Source organism: Catharus ustulatus, chromosome 1 (assembly GCF_009819885.2).
Source record: "Catharus ustulatus isolate bCatUst1 chromosome 1, bCatUst1.pri.v2, whole genome shotgun sequence".
Classification (NCBI taxonomy): Eukaryota; Metazoa; Chordata; class Aves; order Passeriformes; family Turdidae; genus Catharus; species Catharus ustulatus.
Genome location: NC_046221.1, coordinates 127,876,555 through 127,896,653, shown reverse-complemented (window position 1 = coordinate 127,896,653; position 20,099 = coordinate 127,876,555).

The window sequence follows — 20,099 nt, the reverse complement described above, 5'->3', positions numbered from 1 at the left end:
GCTGCAAAATGTTAGTACATGGTGTGGAAACTAATGCTGAAGTGTTGCTGTGTTTGAGGCAGTAATTGGTGTAATTGATCACCTTTTATAGGACAGCTTTCACAATTTTTGGTGTTGCTTTTCAGGCATGTCCAATACTAGGTGTTTACAGAAACAACTCACCATATGTCAGAAGAAGGTCAGAATTTGCACTAGACATGTGGCACAGTCCACTTACTCAATGCATGCGTTTTGGAGCATTAATGAGGCAAGTTAAAAACATAGCAGACAAAGACAATCACTAAACAAAAAATAATTCAGGTCCTTTGTCAACGTTCTATGATGAAGTTCAGGTTCTTGGAAACATGTTGTTACTCGTTCACTGTCCACAACTGCCAGCTGCTGACACGTTCTGAAATAAAAGTTCTGTGAACTCCTCTCCCCTTTCAGAATGACCAACATCTTCCTGTTAGTTCCTCAGAACTGAAGCCAGAAGCTTTACCTAATAGCTATTGGAGAAGCAACAGGAGACTGAAATGCTAACAACTCACAAATTTTTCAGGCATGCTAAGGTTTATACACTTTACAGTTAATTGATACGCCTTTCTTTGCTGGTGTCCAGCTCATAACAGCCTGTTTCACTATCACCAAGTGTAAAGACATACATCTGGAAACAGAATGGGAGCCCATCCCAAGGATCAGTGTTTCAAGAGAAAGTTCGGAGGCATGATGGATAGTCAGCTGAACATAAGCCCCCACTTGGCCAAATGCAATTGTTGGATGCATTAAAAAGAGAATATCAAATGGTATGGGGGAGGCAATACTACTTTTGTTCCAGTAGTGCTGACTCTAGTGCCAAATGCAGTATCCAGTTCTTGTGCCAAAAATCAAGCACATGTCTTGTAATACTTGCAGACCTTACTTTAAAGGCAGACATGGTTACAAAATGAGTATCTACCTATAATTGCCTCTATGAAGAAAAGTAGTTTGATAATAGAGAATTCTTTGATCTAACAAAGCTATAATAGGATGAAATGTCTTGAAATTGAATCCAGATAAATGTTGGGTTTTAAGCAAACAGTTTTAATGGAATGTAATTAGATGCTGGAACACTTAACCAGCGGTGTACCAGATTCTTTGTTAGTGGTCATTTCTAAATAGAAGCTTTGGGTTTTTCTTTCTTTAAAGCATACACTGTATTTCTAAGAGATTTGTCGAGGGCAGTCCTGGTTCCTCTCTTGCTCAGCGGAAGTCACTAAATGCAGGCCCTTCAGATACTTGAGAGGTACAAGTTGGAGCCTTGTTCTAAGGTGTCTGTCCGCCCAGAGTGACATTCTGAATGGTGATGGGGTTATGTGCTTCACAAGTCCAAGCATGGTGCACAAAGGGGTGAATCACCCAAACCTCAGCATAAGCAGGGCTCAGAAGAGAGATGGTATGACTTCACATACCTCTATGGGCTTTGCTGCTTCTGTCTGTTTGGAATGGAGATCTGGCAGCTCTCTCCTAAGAACTGGGACTCACGTGCTGTTTCAAGAATTGAATAATGCTTACAGTCCATGTTGAGTCCCCAGCAAGCAGAATGGTGCTCCTGCCTTGTCCAATAGGTTTGCTTACACTTGGGCAATGGGTTTGTTCAAACCATTCCTCCCATGTCCCATTTCCCAGAAGATTGTCCTCGCCACAGAACTGTAGGTGAGAAAATCTCAGCGTGTTGCTCCTTATTGAAACTGCAACAAAAGTCCAAGGCAGGCAGAAGATCAAAAACTTTTAGTTTCGATCAGGAAACTGCAGTGCCGATGGGTACAAATCTGAAAACCAAGTTTAGAACGGAACAAAATCTTAATCTCCCAAATCCCAGGCAAAATGTTCTGCTTCACCATTTTCATCAGGTCTAAGTTGTAGGGAGAATTTCTTTGTCTCTCTGGATCTTTTGCATGATTATGTCCAGTCTCTTCTGCAATGTTCCCATTCTTGGCATACTTGATTTTTTCTAAAAGCACTTGTACATCAGCAGACTGTTCCAGGCATTTTAGATCACCAAAACATGCAGATATAGATGTAAACTTTTACACGTTGCACTTTTTCATGAGTGAAAAGCCTGGAAAAGTACTGAGCTCAAGTGCAAGTGCTAAGAACTAGGATGTTCAGAAAAAATTTTCTACATGTAGTTTTTTAGTCTGCCTGTAGATGATCACACCAGCCATTTCTAGCCTAATTGGTGAAAACTAGGTACTTGTGTTCTTGACCATCTTGCAAATAAGAGCAAATTTTTGAGGTCCCGAGCTGTGAACAATATTCCCTGATTTATTTTTCTAGAAATACAAAATCTGCTTTTGCATGTTTTTTTTGCAGTCTAAATAGTGCTAAGTATTTCTTAATATAAAATATTAAATGCAGCAAACATCTTTAATGAAATAAGTACGTACTTGGAGGAAAACTACTAAAAATAAGGGCATGTGCAATCCCAGGGCCATGGGGTGTATTTGGGGAGGAAGTCACACGCAAAGTTAAGTCTGTGGCAGAGGAGGAAAAGGGAGCAGAGGGAGGTGTAAGCAGCAGTGTAACTCCTCACTTGCTTAGCACTGTTTTGGCAGTCCAGAGGGGCTGTAAATCCAGTTTAACTAGCCAGCATGCCACATGCTTTATATGCTTCTCATCCTGAGTTGCTCTGGCAGAGAGCTTAACCAGTCCTTGGAGTCTGCCTGGAGTGCTGGATGTCTCCTGGTGAATGTGTGCTGGCCAGGCCCTGCAGGACTGTCATGGAGCACTGTCCATGGCACATTTCCACTCTTGCTGCACTTTGTTAGGAGCTATACAAGGATTATCTCACTGACGTGTCTGATAGCAGCTGTTATCCACAATATTATGCTCTTTATTGCACTATAAAATCCAACTGAAGATTTCAAGTCCTGATCACTCCAAATAGCTCATGAATAGAATAACACATTAGTACCTCATTTCAGCACAATGCATGTTTAATTTTTTGACACCAATACTGTATTTCACATGTCATTATAACAAGGTCTCCAAGATAAAAAGAAATAAGATACAGTGAGCCAAGACAAGTAGGAAAATGGGATTCAAGGAAGGCTCTAGGCATACACGTACTTATAGATAAAACAGGCTTTTTTAAAGCTTCTTTTACTAGGTATTATTTAACAACTGAACTGTAAGAGAACGCATTTAGCTAGTAATACTGACTTTTTTTTGTGTCAATCCTAATTTTCTAATTTTAAGTACAGTAATTTCACGACTATAAGGCACACCCTTTTGACTAAAATTTTGGTCCGAACCTGGAAGTGCGCCTTATAGTCTGGTGCGCCTTATATAATGGACAAAGATGCGAAATTTGTTGACCCAGAAGTGCGAGCTGTGAGCCGAGTTGCGAGGGGCAGTGGGACCGGGTAGCCCCCAGCCAGCAGGAGCCGCGCGGGGTGGGCGGGATCGGGCAGCTGCAGATTGCCCCTGGCCAGCAGGAGCTGCATGGGGAGGGAGGGAGCAGGCGGTCCCACACCACCCCGAGCACAGGCGGCCCCGAGTTGCCCTGAACTGCAGGCAGCTCTGCACTGCCCCAAACCACGGGCGGCCCTGAGCCACCCTGAACTGCAGCAACCCCGAGGTGTGAGCCACGGCTGCCCCGAGCCCCGCCTCGCCAGTCGGGGGTGGGTGGGAGTACTGGGGCCCGCGCACAGGGAGGACGCTTGGGGCTGTGTTTAAAGGCTACACCAATCTGTGAAAAATGTTTGCAAATTGAGCACCTGCCAGTAAATTCCACGATCACGGGATTCCGTTACTAATTTGTTACTTTGTTGCGTGCGCACGGATCTTCGCGGCAAAAAAAAGGTGTGCTTTATAGTCTGGTGCGCCTTATAGTCGTGAAATTACTGTACTTTTTTTTAACCTGAAATGCTTTTGTAAAATTTTGGTATTCCTTCCTGCTTCTGAAATACAGTAGGTGAGGGTGTTCTTTATATAAATGGTCTCCTAATATACACATACATGCATGTTTTGTGGGAGAAACCCATCAGAACAGAAAGTGAATTTTCATAGAATCATAGAATAGTATCCTGAATTTCAAGGGACTCAGAAGGATCATTAAGTCCAACTCCCGGCCCTGCACAGCACCAAACCCCAGAATTACCATGTACCCAAGAGCATTGTCCAAATACTTCTTGAACTGTGCCAGGCTGGAGCTGTGACCACTTCCCTGGGGAGCCTGGTCCAGTGCCCAACCACCCTCTGGGTGAAGAATCTTTATTTAATAACCAGCCTAAACCTCTCCTTGACACAGCTTCAGGCCATTCCCTTGGGTCCTGTTCCTGGTCACCACAGATCAGTGCCTGCCCCTCCTCTTGCCCTCATGAGGGTGTTGTAGGCTGCAATGAGGTTGTCTGTGTATATTCAGTAGTTTTCTGTGACTGAGATCGGTTCAAATTCACATGTATAATTCTGCAGCAAAAATTACCCACACTTCTGACAAATTGATTTTTTTCTGAGTAATGCTATGCTTTCTTTTGAAGTCAGGATTACATATGGCTTGAATTATCCTACTGACTTGAGTATCTTTTGGTCTATAGACATCTATCATGGATGTTAAATAAGTTTAGACTTGATCTAAATACAGAGATTCATTGCCCTGCCAAAATGTGCTTTACTCTGGACAGGCACAGTGAGAGAATTGTAGGAGACAATTTTGGTTGTTGTAGTCCTGCAGGACTGAGCTTGTAGTAATGCTTTAAATACTAATTTGGGTACCTATCTGCTAAGGGAGCTGTGTGCAGAGCCAGGTCTGATCCAGCAGTTGTCAGCTGGAGTGAGAGCTGGTCTGGACCAGCAGAGGGGAAATATTCCTGGACTACTCCCTTTTATCTCTGCTCTTTTTAATTTATTCAAATGAACAAGACCCTCTTTTGACTATTACTCTCTACTTGATTTTTTAAAATTAAATTGTCTTGATTTCTTACAGGTTTTGCCCCTGTGTTTTGTGAAAAGCTATTGAAAAAACAGGGTATGAAAATGAAATAACATTTTAATTTCTATCCCTTTCCTTAACGTGTTGTTTTAAACTAAGCCCATTGATTCCTCACTATATGAGTAATATAGATTAACAATTTATTGTGTCAGAGTAACAAGCAAAGAAAGACCTGAGATAAATTTGCAGAGTTTTTGTTCTGGATGCTGTACTAGCACTTTCTGGAAGACTGTTGCTGTACTGAAATACCTACAAACTAAAATAAGTGGAACTTGTAAATCAAGTGATAGCACATACATGTGATCTTTAAAATATAATCTTAGTGAATCATGTTACATTAAAAACATTGATATGCAGTTAGAGTTAAATCCACTTTTTGCTAAATGCCTTGATTACTACTGGTTTTGTTCACACCCTTTTCACTTTCTTTTTGCTTTCACAAAGCATGCATGATTGAGCAAAAGAGGCTATTTCTGCCTCAGTTATACTTTTCAGAATGCAAATTTTGATTCTTGTGTTTACTTTTTTCTCATCTTTTCAATCTGAGTCTTCCTGAACCCAAATTTTGCAATTGGAATTAACTTCTCCTAACTTTTACTCAGAAGCTTTTGAATTGAATACATTTTTTTTCAATGATAAGCTGTTACTTCTGAAATAAACCAAATAAATATATTCAGCTTTTCTTCCTATCTTTATGTGATGCTTTTTAACAGTATAGATTAATGTGAGTGGGTAACAGTTGAAATGGAGGGAAATTTGTAGGCAAAGTCCATGTATCCCTGAAGAAAAGCAGGTCATTTCTCTGTCTCAGAGTTAGGATGATGAAATTCTCCCTCCACAGATTATTTTTCCCAAGGACTCCTGTTACTTAACCATCTGCAATGTCTGCTCTTGAAGTGCTGAACTTAAACCTGTGTATTTGTAGTACAGAAGTGCTATGAGTTGCTCCTGGGTCTTTAAGACCTCCAGGACCCTATGGAGATGCAAAAGTTTAGGGTGGTGACAGCTCTATCAGACACAAAGGCTCCTGCAGAAACATGCTGTGGAAATGTTCCTCCTGGTAACACCCTTGTACAAAGTTACACATAGCTGAGGGCTATTGCTCTAGTGTGTTGAAACTATTTTGTTTTAAGCAATTGTGCTTAAACTGAGATCCAACAATACTACTATTTGTTACATGAAATTTCATTAGTATTGCATCCAGAGCAGGCCTCAGCTGGGAAGAGAAAATAGCCCCCAGTCCAAAAACTGCCCAATATCCGTCTGGAGCCTTCATAAAGTACAGATCCTGTAATCAATTTATGTTTTGGGTGCTGATGAATATGAAGTATCAGAGCACATGTCAAACTATAACCTCTGACAAAGATTTGGTCACTCTCTGAAAGTTCACTTAGGGAAAACAAGGCTCTTTTGTGGGGTCTGCATTCTAGGATTACTGGGAAAGGCAGGAGACGTGGTTTAGAAGAAAGTAATAACCTAAGTATTAAAAATAGTTGTAGGTACTCAACACCGTGTGCCTTTTGGTCCCTTACACAAAGCCTGTAGGGACATGGCAGGTGACTGTATCATGGTCAGTTTGTAAATTAATCTCTAGATGGAGCCAAAACAAATCTCATGCCTAAATGTTCCAGAGAAATTATTTTTTCTACTGAAGACTTACAACCGTGAGAAAACATTCAGTTCCATACCAAATCTTCATATCCACCTGTAAAATACTAATATTTTTTATGGCTTAAAGCCTAAAAAATTGTAGTACTAGTAGTCTTAAAAATTGCATATCAGGACATTTTACACATGTTAATGGCTAATGTAATATCAGAATCCCTTATCTCACAGTCAATCATCACCTTAATTGCATACATAAAATCAGTAGGAAAATCTCACAATGTGTCCTGTCATATTTGCCTGCACATTAACGATTTTCTGAATTGTCAGCATTGATAAGTGCTAGTCACACATATTCCCTTCTGGTGCTGCTGTTTATGGTGTGACATCTGTTTTGCCTGTCATTTACTAGCCCACTGTTTTAGAAAAGCATTTACCAGCTTTGTTATAAGTGCAGACTTAAGAATCTCAACACTGTTCTTGTCTGTGGTATCTGTTGATAGGTTAGGACAGAACAATGCTTAAAACCATTTTCCTTGAGAAAAGAAACTGCAGACTGCAAATATAACATTGAGGGAAAATAACCCTTGACTAATTTTATGTTATTCTTGATAATTTTCATAATGTAGACCATATAATAATAAACTCTTTAAAGTTGTGTTTCCTTTCATTTTTCCCTCATACAACTTCATAAATATATGTGATTTCACAGGCTCACAGTGATAACTGATGTATGTGGAAAGTTAGGAAAGCATCTATGTAAAAACTGACCAAATTTGAACCAACTTGGTTGGTCCTTTTTGGCACAGAGCCTCCTCTATCCTGCTGCCTCACTGGAGCTAAAGGTAGCTGAACCATAGGACATTGTGAGTTTGTGCCACATTGGGTTAAGTCTAAGAGAAAACTACAGCTCTCAAATATGCAGCTTTTTGCACTGCCTGTGAAAAACTGCTTGGAGTGCACAATCTCAAGTTCATGAGATAATTGCATCCTCACAATTGCTTTCTTCCTTGGCAAAAAGATAAGATCCCAGCAGTTACTGCGCTCACAGGTGCTGCAGAATACCCAGTGAAGCAAGTTGAGAACCATGAGCTTTGCTTTGCGTGGAATCCATCTAGCACTATTCCTTGAAAGATTCAAGTAACTCTAACTTGTTTTATCATTTATTTCTGACTTTGTTGCACAAGATAACTCCTCTTTTCAGAGAATATTACATGCTGAGTGACCCAAAAACTTTTTGCCTGTAGTAATGGAGGATCTTTGCTCATATCATGGGACTGACTTAATAGAAGAATTGCAAGCATGAACTACATTGTCAAGGTAATAAACCCACAGTCTGTTACAGTGATTTATTCCTATCATAGTGACCTGCAAAGTGAGAATGAGGTAGATCTGGTTAATGTATGCAGAGAGTGGGTTTTCCATTATCTGCTGTTGAATATGGATAACTGTACTAGGTGACATGACAATCTATTTCTACCATGGCATTCCCCTGTGATCCCTGTCAAAGCACTAAGAGCCAGATAAACATTCACAGTGAAATGTCAAAGAGTAGAACTTCAGTCTCAGAGCAACAATGAAATGTGATTTTTGTGAACAGAAGAGTGTGCTCTGTAGTGACAAGGAGCTAACTTCAAAGTAAATGAGAACTTGGATAACTAATATAGATGAATAATGAAAAAAATAGTTTGGAGAGAAGCTCTTGAAGTCAATCATCTGCTTAAAGTACAGTAACTTCGAAGTTAGGTCAAACTGTTCAGAACACTGAGTTTTGAAATTCTCTTGGGATGGAAATGATACAGCCTTTTTACATGACATCCAAATATTCTCACATAACTAATTTTCCCTCTTGCAATATGGCAGTTGCATCTTGTTCCTTTGCTGTGCTGCAATGATGGAGTCTGTGTCCATTCTTTAAAGTCTTTTTAAGTACTTTGAGCTTGCAATTAGAACTCCCTCTTTCTTCCCCTTTAGTGTTTTCCAGAAGATAAACAGACCTGGTTCCTCAGTCTCTGGTAATATATGCCCATGGCATGGGGGCTGGAGCTAGATGATCTTTAAGGTTCCTTCCAGTCCAAACCATTCTGTGATTCTATGATTCTATGATTCTATGATTCTATGATTCTATGATTCTATGATTCTACGATTCTATGATTCTAGGATACTATGTTCCATATTCCGAATTACCTTAGTACCCCTTTAGTGCTGGCATATTGACTGCAAGGTCCAAAACTGGGCACAGTACTGCAGATGTAGCTTCATCTGTGTTAGGTAAAGAGAAATAATCTCTTTCTTCAGCATACTCGCCATGCTCTGGCTAACACTGGTCAGTGTGCAGTCAGCCTTCTCCATTGCAGGGGCACATGTCCACCAGGAATGTCACCTTTTTTACTAGATGAACAACATTCACAGCCTTTCCCTTGCCCTCTAAGTGGGTCACCTGGTCATAGCAGGAGGTCAAGCAGGATCTACTTTTCATCAACAGATCCCATTCAGCTCCATAGACTGTGTGTGTCTAAGTGATACAGCAGGCTGCTGACCAATTTCCCTTGGATTATTGAGGCTTCTTTCTGCTTCCCTTCCCTGACTTCCAGCTCAGAGGGCTGAGTACTCCAAGGACAACTGGTCCTCCATCCACAATCTGGGATCTTGTTTCTCTTTACAAAGGTCCTATCTTCTGTTCATCCTCTCTGATGATACTGTATGCTCAGCTCCTCTGCTGTTCCTTCAACTAGTTGCTCACCTGGTGACTTCCAGCAGCCGACAATGCTGGAATGTGTGAAGCACATGACTGCAGGCAGTCACCTCACACCCATAGCTTAGTTGCCTCCTCTTTTGAATTGTGTTGGTCTTCATAACACGACTACATGCCCTGGCTTGCCACTGTGTGTCAAAGAGCCTTTAGAATTCTGTGCTGTGGCCTTCCTGCTCCTTTTCTCCATATTTTCTTTTCTTAGTCCTCTAAGATGTTTGTAGCCCTTGACTCTAGAGTTTGTGGAGGCACGCACACTTTTGCTTTCAGAATTCCTGTGTTTGACTGCTGATATCTAAAGACAGTATGTAAGAGACAGGGATTCTGGGATACAAAGTGCCTCTGTTCTTACTATCATGAAGAATTTGATTCCACTGCATTTAATGGTTGCAACTGTGTGTTTCCTAATTTTCTATGTACCTGCCTGGACATCTCAGGCTATTACTTGCAAAAGCCTTGAGAACTCGAAGTCAGAGTAATGGGATCTGCATTTTTGCATATTAAAGACTACTCATTTCAAGCGCCTTAACAAACCAGATCCAGCATGCCTCAGATTAAGCAACCAAAATCAGCAGGTATTTTGAAATGTACCCTTTGTGTGGAACAACCCATCTTTTAAAACAACGGTGAAATAGTTCACTTTGTGGAACACATGCATGCACTGTAGTGAGAAGAACTCCTAAGAGAATTCATAGCTCTGTCTTCAAAACAATATGTATTAAATCATTTGGAGGGCCACACACTGAGTATCAAAGGGAAAGCAGTACTGGATTATAGTTCATTAAGTGAGCATCGTTCATCTGATGCCCCAAAGGAAGCAGGAGTGCTGCCGAATAAAAAGCCTGTGGCTGTATAATGACACTACAACTTATTCTAAGGGTCAGTGAAAGAACATGACTTCCATGATATAAATTCTATTAGTGCATTATGGAGAGTTCATGCTAGATGTAGGCTTCCCACCACAGTTATCATAGGAAAGACTTTGTTTTTTTTGCTGAATGCAGACCGACCCCAGGATGTTTTATACCACTTCCTCAATATACAGCACAACAGCACTCTGCACTGTTGCTCTTTTAGAGATACACCACTACAGTAATTTCACGATTACAAGCCACACGGAGTATAAACCACACTTCTGGTGTGTCGGCAACGTTGATGTCTTTGTCAATAAACAAGCCGCATCCGATTATTGGCCGCACTTTTGTTCATGGCGAACTTGCACAAAGTTGTCATTTAGTAACAGAATAGTGGGATTACTGGGGCTTTCTGGCAGGTGCTGACCTTGGAAACATTATTTCCAAGGGAAAAAAGACACAGACCATAGCTGCGGCAGCGTACCCTGCAAGTTTTATTTACAAGCCGAAAAAGACATGAACAATAGTGTGGTCATTTTGCGAGCATTCCCAATGGATCTGCGTTGCCTTCAAACAGCCGCTCGGCCACGTGGACGGGCAGCTGAGCTCCGAGTGGAGCAGCTCCTCCGCGCCGGCACAGCCACCCCCCACCATCCAAGCAAGCACGACCCGGCCCGGGCCGGCCCCTCACCTCATCCGTGCCAGCCCAGCCCCCCCACTCATCCGTGCGAGCACGGCTAGCCACGCAGCCGCACAAGGACAGCCAGCCACGCAGCCACACAAGACTGAAAACACTTTAAAAAATACAGAGAAATATCACACACTTTTATCAAACTTTTAAACAGCTTCATTTTTCATTCATCAGCTGCTTCATCAGTGGCTTCATCTTCCATGAAACCTTCGAACTCTTCGTCCTCCGTATTGGAAATCAGCAGTTGGGCTATGGTGGCATCCAGCAAACCCAAACCCACATCATCCGTATCTTCACCATCAGAGTCATCAATTTTGGTACTCTCGATGGCATTGCTGGTCAGTCCAGGAATGATGTTGGCTTTGGCAATCCCTAAGATGATAGTTGTGGCAGTTACTTTACCCCAGGCATCCAGTATCCACTGGCAAACAGTAGCGTAACTTGCTCTGCGCAGCCTCCCAGTGTTGGTGTAGGAATGCTCGCCTTCTACCATCCAGTTTTCCCACAGAAGTCACAGTTTAGCCTTGAAGGAACAAATAATGCCTATGTCCAGAGGTTGCACTTCTTTGATCAAACAACCCGGTATCACAACAAGCTCCGAGTTCATCTTTTTCACCATGGCTTTCACACTATTGGTTTTGTGCACACACATGGAATTGAAGATCAGCAGTCCCGGCAACTGATTCAAGAACCTATCCGGTCTGCGAGCATAAACTTCCGTTAGCCAAGTCTTCATTACCTGTTCATCCATCCAGCCTTTTGGATTCACGGCAACATTTATTCCCTTTGGAAATTTGTCTTTAGGGAACCCCTCAGTAACGCCGTCATCCACAGGCAGGCAATAAGCTGTTCTCTGAATGGTTCATCGCTGGAACAATGGGAAACCTCAATTTCAAACCATTTTTGCTTGGGACAGGACCGGTGCGGTACAAGGTAAGGGCAGAGCTCACATTTTTGTTAATACATTAGCCGCTCCGGATTACTAGCCTCACTTCTGGGTTTGCACTAAAATTTTAGTCAAAATGGTGCGGCTTGTAATTGTGAAATTACTGTAATTGTTTAACAGCCTTCCCTGCCCACCACCGTTTACCCACTCATTTTTCTATCTTTCATGCATTAATGACCTTAATTGAGCTCAGGAAGATGATGACAGTGGCAAGAACATAACTCCTGAAAAGAAGCCAGTAAGATCATCAGGTTTGACAGCTGGAGGAGATGCCGACTTTCTGGGGGCTAGAATTTGTGACTTTGTGTCTGTCAAACTTGATTACTTTTGTGAGGCTGAAAGCCTAAACTAATATTTTCTGCCTTGCTGCCTATTTCTGAGTGGTTACATTTTCATCATAGTCATCACCTTTTTCTAACTTGAGTGAACATGAGTTATCAATCCAGGATGAAAGATGGAAAAAGGAGGGAATGATGACAGTTAGCAAGCTGTGACATATCCACTGAAACATCTTGGCTGCCGAAAAGCCAGCATCTCCTCCAGTGGATGATCCTGCTTCTGAGCCTTCACCTTCCACACCATACACACTGTCCTTGTGTGTTTAAATTGTACTTAAGCCACTGTATGCATTTTCATTCTATTGCCTTCATTCTTATGCTGAAACCTGCTTTGCTGTCTGCTGACTTGCTAGTAGCAATGACCCATTGAAGTCAGCCTTTTCAACCAGGAGGAAGCAGAAAAAACTGTATTGGAGCTAGAAACCCAGTTTAGATTGTGTGGTTTTATCTAATGGATCCATAAGAGACTCAGGACAGGAACTGAGTGAATTTACATGCTCATGTCAGGTATCCAGCTGTTTTAAGGGATGCTACAAAGACTCATGAATTCAGGTTTCCTTTAGCAGTCAAAATCATGATGCTGGCTTCCTGTCATATTGGATCAAAGATTCACATAAATCTACATATCTTTTTCCAAAATAGAGGAATACTTTATTTTGGGACACACATGTACAAGTAGGAGAAGTCACTTCCCACCATCTTTATACCACATGTTCCTGGAGGACTCAATATTTGTAATAATTTTTTTCTCCTATCCATGTTTACACAAGGGAAACATAATTAGAGGTTAGGATAAAAAAGGCTGTAAGAAGGCAAAACAATCCAGCAAAGAATTTGTAATTCTGCTGTATTTCTTGTTCCAGGAAACAAATAACTATTCTTTAGTGATGTTGCACCACAGGAAGGGTGCAAGAGCAACAACACAGATCTTGGGCTGATGTCATTGTTTTCCACGACAATAGCTTCTTGAGGTAGCTCTTTAGCAGTCAGGTCTCATTGCAAGATCTCATCTATTACTGGTGAGAAAGAAAAGAGAACACCCACAGACACTCTCTTCTGGGAAGTGGGCAAAATGATGGTCTGGTTTTCTTCCAACAAATAAACCAACAGCAGCTAGATTTCAGTCTGCTGTAGACATTTCTCACAGGCAGATTCTCCCTCAGTGGAATCAGGTTAACTCTTTCTGCTTATTCAGTGTTTTCTTTTAAAAACTGCATCACTTTACACAGGAAATGTTTGGTATTTACAAAAGCCTTCCTAAAAGGGCAAATATTCTATTTTTGTACTGACACATGCAATGGCTTCTTATTATCTAGAATAGTAAGGGTTCCATTACTCATGGAATTATGAAGCTTTGAAAACCTAGTGTCTCAGAGGAAGGTTATGGATAGCATGATGTGTGCCTCAGAGTAACTCATATGGAGGTGGCTTAAGCTGAGCTGAGTTTTTGGAGTTAGCTCTTGATTAATATTGCTGCTTGGAAGTAAGTCATGTAGAGAAGTCATTGTGGCTCTTCTACATGCTGCCTAGTACTCAAGGCAATATTTATTAGTTTGTGCAGAATCCCAGACCAGGGTTTCCTGAGACATTCACACAATGGAAGTCATGAATAAATAAGCCTTCTGGGAACCCAAGCACCAAGGGACATGAGCACAGAGGTCTCTTGCAAAATGACTCTCATCTGAATGTCCAGTAGGGTCGATGCCAAGACTGACCTGTTAGAGCTCCATGCAACCAAACTGGACTCATGCAGAGCCTCTCTGCAGTGACAAAGTCAACCTCTGCAGTATCCTTCTCTGGCTGAGAATGGAACCAGCTCACAGAACAACCAGGCTAAAGCTGTAACCACAACGGTGCTGAAATCCACAAAACTGCATCAGCTCATGTGAGAGCTTCACCAGAAAGTACAGCCAGAAAAAAACCTGGCTCTGTGATACTGGCTCTGCACCTGGGACTTGCTTAAAATCTGTGCCACAAATTCACTTGATAACCAGGCTGAGTTCGATGATGAGGATTGCATATTTTTATGGTGAGCTGTGAAACATTATTCATGTTTCACTGAAGTTCACATGTCTGAAAGTTGCAAAACCAAAATAACTCTCTAGGAGAGACCAGGAAGAGTCACCTGCAGAAGCAAGAGACCAGCAAGAGTTATCTGTAGGAGCAAGACACAAAGAAGACAGCTGCATACACATGTGGCAAGAAAGATTGTATATTATGTCAAGTCACTTCTGAATTGTCTTTGAGTAGTGTCTCTGGGCTGTAGATTAGGTATATCATAGACAAGTGTCAGAGTGGTTGAAACTACCAGGATTTATGAACTACAGATGGGACTGTACTAGCATGGTTGCACTGCTGCTAGGGCAGGTTTTCAAATGGAAAACAGGCTAATCCCTGGAGCTCCAGAGGTTCACAAAAATACCCTGCTATTGCCCTATACTGTTCTTTGCAGGAAGCTGCTTTTAGAAAGAGTTTGTAAACACAGGCTTTACCTAGCTATTCTATGTGAACAACACATATCAGTAGAAGGGGAGGGGAAAAATTACCCTTATAGAAAACAGTTATGATGGAAGAAAGGCAACAGTATAACAATCTAGACGTATTTTATTTTACTTAATTTATTGTAATGGTGGGAAAGAAGAGCCTGTGAAGCAATAAGAAAGAAGCCTAACATGTTTTAAGGCTTTTTACCTATAGGATTAAAAATATTTCAAGTAGTGTTTGATTCAAATGGAAGGTGGACAGTTCTTAAAAGAAGGTTAAAATTAAAAGTTTTCCAATTAAACAATTTTAATTTGAAATAAACCTGCACAGCTCTAATCTTTAACAGAATACCCCTGTCAGGGATGCAAAAGCTGATGTCCTTCTTCACTGTCATAAAGACCAAACCAAAGCAGTTCAGGATGGTTTGCCACGAGATCATAATCTAAATACACTTTCCCTAAATCTCTTCCATCTTGAGTATCCCCTCCTTCCTATTCTAAACTTGGGACTGAAAATTTTGAAGTTTTATTTTTTTTCTACCTTTTCTCTTTTCACACATGCTTTTCTTTCTTTAGTGACATAATTAAAAAACCTTAACCAGAACTTTGGAGAACAATGTATTGGTGTCTTTCTAAAGCACTTTCACTGTTTTAGTCATCCAACTAAATCTAAATGCTGTTGCCAGTTATTTATTTGTGAATAACTCAAACCAGAATGATTCAGCTCATACAGCTGGCACAGATTCAGGAAAACCAACAGGCTGAACTTGATCAGATTTTATCAGTTAAAATGTATTGAGCTTTTTAAACATTAAAAAAATATTGCCTAATAAAGGTCAATGCAAAAGCCCATGTAATGACAAGGAAAAGTTATTTTTGGTTATTAATGTATTGTCTATCAATTCTTTATTTTCCTTGTTTAGCAAAAACCAGAAGAGGCATGCCACACCACTTATGCATGAAACTAGAGCTAGTGCTCTTTAACAAAGGGATCAGCATGAGAGCTCTGAGCAAGCTCTAAAACTAAAATCATTAAAAATATTGTTGGGATCTTAAATATTTATTTTAAGGCTGAATCTAATTCTAGTCCTCAGAGACACAAGACTGTTTACCAAATAAGGCATCAGATTGCTTAGTTTCTTTAAACCATGTATTTCTGTATTATTTAATAGTAATGCAATCACCAAAACTTGACATATTTGGAACCAGCTGTTTTGAATTAGAGTCCACAATTTTCCAGATTCCAGCAAGAAAGTTAGGGACAAAATTATGTTGTTTTGTTTTGTTTTTTCCCCTCGTATTGTCTATTATGATTACAGAATAGCAACAATGTCAGTTAAAAAGCCACCAGATTTTAATAATGCCAAACCACTCAATTGGCAGCATTAAAAATGCCATTTTATGAATCAAATTTGGTCTATCAATTGAAACCAAACTCTTCAAAGACTCGGCCAAATAATTGTGGAATAGGACTTTAAAAGAGTGAAATAAATTGGTTCTGCTGAAATGACCAAGAAAAAGATTTAGGTGTTCAGGCCTTGGTAAAGGCTTTGCATCTTTTAGCTATGGGACCAAGCAAAAGCTTTCCACCTTACCTAACATGCTAAAGAGATAAGGATTTTCCTGGGTATTCAGGATTTTAAAACTAGTTTAGGAATAATTATGCAATAGCGCTCAGATATTTGTATCCTAGAAATTCTAGGAAGGATTCCTAGAAAAAAGTTCTTTGTCATAGCGAGCAGCCAAAGAGCCCAGTGCAGGGCAGAATGCTAAGTGCAACCAGCTGCAATCCCTGGTTCAGGGAGCTCTGCCACAGGCATCAGAGCTGCTGCACTGATATTTCAAACAAAGTGAAGACATGGAGCAGGGAAAACAGTCTAAGGGGCTGAAGGGAGTGCAGGAGAAGGGCAGCACTGGCATCCTGGCTGATTGCTTCAATTCAGATTAAGCCTCAGGCACACAGGATCAGAAGAAGCATTAAGGATAAATCATTTCTGCACTCTGATAAAGATGGTCATGTCAAATGGAAAGAAAGGTTCTCAAGAGGGAAAATGTCCTCAGGATGCCTAAGATGGACTGATCATGGTTCAGATTTCTTAGGAGACTCCAGGATGCTGCAGTTGAACAGCAGATATCTATGACTAGATAAATACCTGAAATTTGGAAAAGCCAGAGAAAAATTATAAATAATTCAGCTAGAGGAAACAACAGTTCTACCTTTCTCAATGAAATATATGAGAAAGAACATACTTTTTTTTGCAGCAACTGAATGATATCATAGGCCATACATTCAAATATTTGTTACACGTTCAAGAATTTTCTGAACCCGTGAAGGTTCACTCTGCAAAATTATACATACAAATTCCAAAAAAAACCCATTAGTGAAAAACATTAAGCAAAATATATTTGGCTAGGACTGGAGCATAGACTAATGCAGCTATCTACATTTCAGTTGGTGATTTGGATTTTAGCTGTCAGAGAGAATTAGTTGAATTCATTTAAAAGCAAGAAGAATATGTCTTTCTGTTTTAAGCAACAGTTTTGAGTCCCAGTTCAGGAACCCTATCCAAGCACTTGCATCCAGACAGACATCTTATTCAACTAAATTGTTAGTTGCAGCTAACAAAATTTTTGGTAAGGCCTCTGAAAACAGAGTCTTGACCAGATAAAGTTACAAGGAACTGTCTCAAAACTAGTGGTTTTCTCATTTTATCTTAACTAAACAGGAAAATTAGTTATTGAGGAGATAGTCTAGGAAAACAGAATAGAGTTCATTAAGCACACAACATATTTGCAGGATATCAAAACTGAAATGTCATGGAAACTTGTAGCACGTAAAAAAGTCAAGTGAAAAAGAAAAATCTTGTCAAAGACTAATGCAAATAACCTTCAACATTTTAGAGAATGACCATATCCACCTGGAAGATTCACCCTGTTTGAAACGGAGCCAGATGAAAGTACATGAAAACCATGAGATACATGAGGCAGTTGACAAAATATTAAACCAATACAATACAGGTTTTTCAAATTATAAAATCCAGGCCTGGCTAGCCAGTCAATCCCCTTTATTGGCAAAATGTCCTAAGGGCAGTTTTGAAAATCATCCATAAGTATTCCATTTAGCTACAGTGCAAGAGGAAAGAAAAGTACATAAAAAGAAAAAGGAAAAAATATACCCCACCAAAACCCCACAGCTTTAACAGCTTAGTCATGAGGATACTCTCTCAGAGAAGGACAGAAGGTTTATAGCCTGATACCTGAACACATTTCTTTGCAATAATGAGAGACAAAGAACAGATTGTATGGGTATTTATTAAGCAGTTGGCAAGGTATCACAGCATAATTTATGTATGATCAACTTAATTTACATGGTTTTTCCCATTTCATTCACTTCCAGGACCTATAGATACTGACCTGAAATGGAATAAATGTACTTTCTGACTTAGAACAACTATTTAAGAAGTAAAATGTAACTTATGTGCTGGATAAGACCTAACAATTTAGTCATCACGATTTCTTCTTTAGGTAGCTGTTGACATCTAGTATTTCATTGGGAAGCAAAAATTTATCTCCCCAACAATAAATTACCTAACTATAGGCCTTTTTAGTCTGTTCATTATCTAATCACCTTAAAAATTCAACCTGTGCCTAAATTTGGGCCGTCCTTCAGATTTCCTTTCCACAATTTGGCATTTACAGTAATTTCATGATTATAAGCTGCACCATTTTGACTAAAATTTTGGTCCCAACCCGGAAATGCGGCTTACACTCAGGACCGGCCAGTATATGAACAAAGTTCGGAAATTTCCCAACCTGGGAGTGCAAGCTGAGGTGCCAACCCAAGCACCTGCCAGTAAAACCCGGGATTGCGTGATTGTTAGAAATTGGTTACTCTGTTGCGCGGCGGGTAGAGGCGGGCTCCCTGCCTAAACGTTGCCGTCACCCGGAGGTGCGGCTTATAATCAGGTGCAGCTTGTAATTATGAAATTACTGTACTTTTGTACTACTGTGTTAAAAATAATCTAGGTATTTTGTGGACTGATCCCTTCTTCTAACTTTTCACTGTGGTAATAGTTGCATGTATGAAGATTGGACTAATTTACTTTTTTTTTCATATTCTCTATGTATCTCACCTATGTTGTTTCCTGGGTGTTTCAGTAATTGCTTCATTTCTTCAGAAATATGACCACATTTCTAACTCATTCAATAAAAATGCTTAGCAGGTTTATTGTCCTCTCATTGTTATAAAAACCTGAATTTTAAAAGAGCACTTGCAGCTCCTGCAGACTTCTTCAGAAATCAGAAGAAAGTTTCATTTTTTTCCCTCCAAAGACTGATATCCACACAGTGAAACTTGGCATATTTGTTTCCCCACACCTTGGCACTACATGTTAAAGGAGATGCTAGCATTATCTTCCTAAACCAGCTAAATTTAGGGTGAAATCTTTGACAGTTCTTAAAAGGCCTGAATGGATTTCAGGACAACTATCACATTTTTTCAAGTTTCAGAGTTGGTTTGCATATTGTGACATTTTTCTGTAAATCCTTCAGATTAAAGATGCCAATTTCTTGGCGATAAAATAGTAAGTTGGCATTAGTGTGCTCTGCTTAAGGACTAATTTAGTTTCTGAGCAGCTCTCCACAGATAGGGAACATTTAACAATGATATCCACTCATTGCCTTTCTACCCATCTCATCTGAAATGCCACCCCGAATCACAAACAACTCCAATCCAAAGGGTGTATCAATGGAGAAGTACATATCAAATTTAAACTCAGTTTCTCCAGATTTTCAGACCGATTGGTGCTAAACATGATTAAGAAAATTCACAAGAGGTTTTTTCTGCTTGTTTTAAATTGGCTGAACATTTGCATCTCTTGCTTTAGAGAGCCGAACTGTTGCCCTTATAGTAGATTTGGATAAAACGCTGGGAACAGAGGGAATAGGAGGAGTGAGGACAGAGCATGTCAGTAATCAGAAAGCATGGAGAAGGAAATTATTATCAGTGATTAGAAATGAGATGCCCCTCAAAAACTACACATAAGAAATTGTCTTTTTGTGGGTTCAAAGAGGTTGGCGAGCCATCCAAAGGCCTGGAAGTGAACCAGGAAATACCAGATTTCTGTCTGTGCACAATGTCAAGGATCACTTCACCAGGTTTCACTGAAGAATTTGGAGGAATATTTGACACTCAAATAACTTTTAGGCAGTTGGTGGATTTTAAAGAGGACTAGGACAAGTTTCATGCCAACATGCTGCCCTGGCACATGCCAACAGGAGACTTAAATATTTTGGTTCCTTCTCATCACGTAGGAACTTCATTTCAAAAATATTGTATAGTTACTCTGTAGAAAAGTAAGCATCTAGTTAGGATCGATTCTCAATATTCAGGTTAAGAGTATTAAAAAATACTAGATATAGCCACAGAATGTTGCTTGCTCTAATTGATGAAATGACAGACACATTTTCACAATTT